Source organism: Pinus tabuliformis, chromosome X, assembly GCF_031772625.1.
Source record: "Pinus tabuliformis cultivar Carrire ecotype Pingquan chromosome X, CPIR1, whole genome shotgun sequence".
Classification (NCBI taxonomy): domain Eukaryota; kingdom Viridiplantae; phylum Streptophyta; class Pinopsida; order Pinales; family Pinaceae; genus Pinus; species Pinus tabuliformis.
Window position 1 is genome coordinate 416,570,175 of NC_142308.1, and position 5,427 is coordinate 416,575,601.

Consider the following 5,427-nt stretch of genomic DNA (forward strand, 5'->3'; position numbering starts at 1 on the left):
ATGATGAAGAGTTTTCTTATGTGCTTTTCTTCCTCACCCTTAAAGGTTGTGTTAATCAATGGTGCCTTACCTTGCCACTTGCTTCCATCCATTCCCTTCATCAGTTCCTTGGGAGCTTCATCAGGGATTTGATAGGTATATTGATTGATATGTTTGTAAAATAATCAATATATTAAGAATGAAGCCTAATAAATCAATTGAGAATTTTTCTAATCGATTCCTTCACCTTTGTTGTGAAATTTTTGAATAAGACATGAATCAGGATTTCTTAAAACAAGAGTTTAAGCTCTTGGCTCTTATCTCTTTCCATGGTGAACCTGAACCCCCTGATTTTCCTACTTCCTCAACTCTTGTGAGTCATGATAAACCTCTGATTTCAGATGATGAACCTATTATTCCTTTTCTTCCTTGTCCTCCTCCTTTTCTAGTCCAGATGGGGGTGCCTCCTTGTGGTGATTGTGAAGTTGTGAAATCTGCAAATCAAATTCTTAATCGAACTTATCATTCTTCTTTCGTTTCTCATGACTCAGATTCAATGGAGGAAATCCCAGAATGACTCATGAAGCCCATGGGGAAGACTAACTTCCCCATTTTGCAACATTATGTTATCAGTCATAACTCTAGCCTCCAATCTGAGCAAGATTTTTGTGATCCTCTATCATCTACATGCCATGACTCTTTGTACTGTGATCTTCTTGACCCTTCTACTCCACCAGCTAGTCTCTCACACTCTCTTGATTTTCGTGTTGTTGGTTCAAATTGTGATCAGATACAAGGAAGTCATCTTACACAGGCATAGGAGAAGGAAGGTGAAGATGCTTTCAATATTTCTTCTATTTTCAAAAATCTTCTGTGTGAACATGATGTGCTTCCATTCTTGGATGGTTTTAAATATGTTAATCTCGGAGTGAATCAAATGTAGTTAATTATTTCAATCAATCCATAGCCTTGTGCAATAATAATTATAATGATGATGAATTTATTGATGTATGTGATCACAAATGCCCAAGTGCATCAGTTGATCTTTTGGTTTCTCATGAAGATTTTACTTTGGATCCAAAATTTGATTCAGTCAAAGAATATGTGCTTATCGAAACTTCCTCTTCATCTCACTATCCCTTGTGCTCTACCATCTACGATGCATCTACTTGCGATGGGGGTACTCCATGTTCTTCAAGTCCATCATCCGATGAGTTAACCTCTCAATTGGCACAAGTTGGTGAGATTATCCATGAGGCAAATGAAAACAATCAAATCTTTGAGTACTCTTCCCAACCCTCATCATCTCTTCACTTGCATGAAGACAACTCTTCAAATTAGCTTGCTCATGAAATTTCCTCGATTCATTTATCTTTGAATTTGCAATCAAAATAATATTTCGACTTGAGTAATCTGGTTGTTGAAGTTGAAAAATCTAGTCAAATCAGTGACAAAGATGGTTTTCATCCGGTGAGTAGTGGCTTTAATGAAACTAGCGATAGCAACTATCCTCAAAATATGCATGATCTGGTTCAATATTCAAGATGCGATTTTACAATCCTAGAAAGTTTCGAGACCTTCCAGGGAGTCGAGGCACTTCAACTTTCGTTGATGGTTATGTCAAGATCTCAAGACTCTGGTAAGCCCCGGGAACTAAGCCAAATATGGTTTCTCCCAAACAACCCTTCTCTCTACATGGTTTCACTGAATGTAAATTTGTTTTTGAAAAATGTTTGGTATTTTGGGTATGATCTTTCACATTTTCAAGATTTTACTTCTGACCAGATTCATAAATATTTTTCAGTTTATTCATCTTCATGCAAATATATCGCATCAAACTCAAGTTTGGAATGTGTTTCTCTCGTAGAGTCATTTCAAATACTATCTTTGGCCGAAGGAATCATGCCTATCAGATTCTTCTCTTAATAGTCAGCTCCCCGTTTTTCTTGTGAATGGTATATTGCAAATATTCCCCTTCATCACACCTAAAATCCTCTTGAGTAATAATGAATCCACAAGTCATTGCAAAAATCAATTTCTTCTCCATTCACCATGTCTTGACTGATCTCGTGTATTTGTTGTGATGGCATCCCTTTTAAATTATTTTCATGATTACGATGCTTGCACAATTTGTCACCAGTTACAGGAAAATGGTTTGTCACATTTGTCTTGCGAAGAACTTGGTTCAATTGTTAAGAGCATTCGCAAAAATTTTCAAATTGATTTATCTTCATTTATTACAAATTGGGAATATGATGTTTTAATCATCTCATCTAATCATTATTATATCTTTGATGCCTTTCATTCATGTTATCATTTTCCCACAAGTATATCCAATGGAATTTTTTTTACATTCTTCGATCTTCATTGTTTAACATCTCACTATTCAATTTTTTGTCGAGTGGTTTAGGCACTTCAGTGTCTACTGATGGTTGTGTCAGGTCCTCACTGTCTCAACATGACTTCTAAATATGATCATATATTTTTCCCTCACAAGATTGTCATTACAATCCCATGCCTCTAATTGAAAATATATATTTTCAATTTTTTTTGGGTTTTCAAGAGGATCATCATGAATTTTATGATCCAATCATTGAAGGGTTGGAGAAATCTTACTCGGAAAGCTCCACTGCAATAAATAGATTTCAACTTTTTCTCGTGCTTGCTAAGCAGGATGACGTAGAAGAAGGTGCATTCGAAAGAATTCTTCGAGGTTTTTCTAATTATGATTTATGTCGAAGAGGTAAGAGTGTGAATTGGATGAAAGTAGTGGCTGTGAAACATATTTCTGCCCATACGCAAGAACTTCACATTTTTGTGCAAATTATTCAAACTCTCATCTTTTCTCTTGCACATTTCTTTATATCTATTTTAATCAATTTCATCTTTGTGATTGTAGGAACAATTACGGTGGCTACATTGGAAATTCCATTATACATGACCCTAACCTTCTAGTTGTTAGGTTAGGAGTAGGATTAGCTGCATCTTAGTTTTCCTTATCTTGCACTCATCCCGTGTTGTTCTCTTTAGTATCTCTTGTATTTTCTTACTTTTCTCTTGCATTATGCTTTGGTTTAGCTTCTTTTTCTTGTCTTCTGGTTTTGTTTCCTTGTTGTGTGTTATCTTTCCTTTCGTTTTGTTTCTTTTTTTCTTTCTTGTTGTTTGTCTCCTTTTGTTTTCATCATGTGAATAAGTGTTGTGCCTAGACCTGTTTTGGATTCTTAGTATGTGTGTGGCTGAAGTCTAAAGATTCTTGTGACACTTCAACATTTGGCTAACCTCTAGTCCATCCTCCTTGTGTCGGTTATATAGTTTGGTCGATGAAGTTCTGATGGAAAATAAAATCCATCGTAAGGAGAGTTTTTGTCCAACCATGAACGTGTGTCTACTCAGGAAACCTTATGCCTATAGTCGGTTTTTTGTTTCGGTGTTTTAATGTTTATTCAATTAGTAGAAATAGAGAAGGGGAAAATCTAAACAAGCAAACCTAAATCAGAGGTCTCTATATACTTCTTTGAAGGAACAACCTCTTCTGCTCTCAATAAATTGGGATCCCTCTTTCATCCCAAAATAAATAAGTGTTGATGCAGAGTCCTCTTAAAATAAATAAATAAAGGTGAAAGGAGAGAAAGGTTTCCTACACAAAGAGGTAAATCTAGCAACTCAACCAGGGTTCTGTCAAGGCTCATTGACAACGAAGCAATTTTTGTGTTCCTATGTGACTCCACAAGGGTACTATCTAGGTATGCTGGCAACAGAGGAACACCAGAGATGAAAAATTATACTCTGAAAATCTTAAAATCATAAACTAGAACACCCTTCCCAACTTAAAGTAATGTGATAAGCTCATCCCCTAAGCCCTTGAACTACAAAACTCCACAGTAGCCTTGCCTCCCTTATCTCCCAAAAATGTACAATGTGTCGTATTTTTGCTCATTCCCTCAACCTTTCCCACTAGCTTCCAAAAATGTGCAGTCTTGTCCCCCATCCCAGCTTAACTTAACAACCTCATGCCTCAAGCTCATTCAATGAGCCCTTAAACTGTGCATATCCAGAGAAGCTCAATCTTCCTTGACTCCTAGAACTACGCAGTGAGCTCTCCTAGTGCCCATCCCTCGGCCTATCCCACTAGCTCTAGAAATTGCGTAGTATTGTCCCTTAGGCCTGCCTGAGTTTAACACTGCACACTCTTAGGGCTCAAGTGTTTCCTTTGGCTAGTGGAACTATGCACCACATAGTAACTAAGTCCTCTTCCCAGTGTGTCACATGTTTTGGGCTCAGTTGGTGGATCATAATGCATCACCTTAGACTAGCGGGTTTTCAGATTGATTTTGTCTCATCAGGAGTGAATTTCATGAATAGGTACCCTATCATATCATGAAAAGATGATGAAGAAGGAGAAGAAGGAGGGAAGCATGCTCAAACACTCTCTCGTAGCTAAACTTACAAGTTGATCGATCAAGAGAAATCAAAGGGACACTAGTTCACAACCATTATTCAAGACTTGGGAGCATTGAAGATTCCTCATCACCAAGCCATGCGGAGGTGGAAATAAAATCATCTTCAAGAGGACATCCAACACTTAGCAGCAGTAGTGGCTTGAAATTTCCATATCATCAATCATTCCATGTCAAAAGTTTCATGTCATGGCATGTCATGAGTGGTCATATGCCACCTCACTATTGTGGATCATGTATATTGTATACAAAATGTATTGTAAAGTGGAATTCCAAAGGACACGCATGGAATGTAAAGAGTAAAGTAAGTTGAAAATTCATATAAAGTCAAGAAGTCATGAGGGTAGTCAAAGAGTCACCCTTGGTTATATATGCTCCCTCATTGTATAAGAAAAGGACTTTTCACCTTGGCTCCTCCCACAAGGCATTAGAGAGATAATCTAGTTCTTTGAGGAGCAAGGAGTGGCTCCAATGATCCACTACTGGAGCTAGTGATGTACATTGTAAACATGTGTCTTGGAAATTTTACTTAATAACATAAGCCTTCAAGACCAACATGTTCTTCATGCATGGATTATGAATGTTTGTAAGACTATTTTGGGGATGTTTGTATTTCATGTTTGATTTCACATGTGCTAAGATAGTTGAACTATTTTTGTTATTTTAGTAATTATCTTATTGATAATGTGATGTAATGGTTGTTATTGTTATCCCATCCTTATGGCCTCTTCTGCAGGATATTAGACATATGTTTCTTCATTTGTTGGTTGTAATGATCGTCGCATCCTCTGTGGACTATTCGGCTGGAAGTTACACATATCCTTCTCGTTAATTTGTGTCTGTTCTTGGGTGGTACTACTACCTTTGACTTAGAGGCTTACTTTTCTCCCCTATCTGTAGTGGAAGAACCTTGACACATTTACAAATGAACACTCACCAGGCACACCTTCTTGCTTTTTAAAGACACCATTGCATCCCTCTCTCTTGCTGA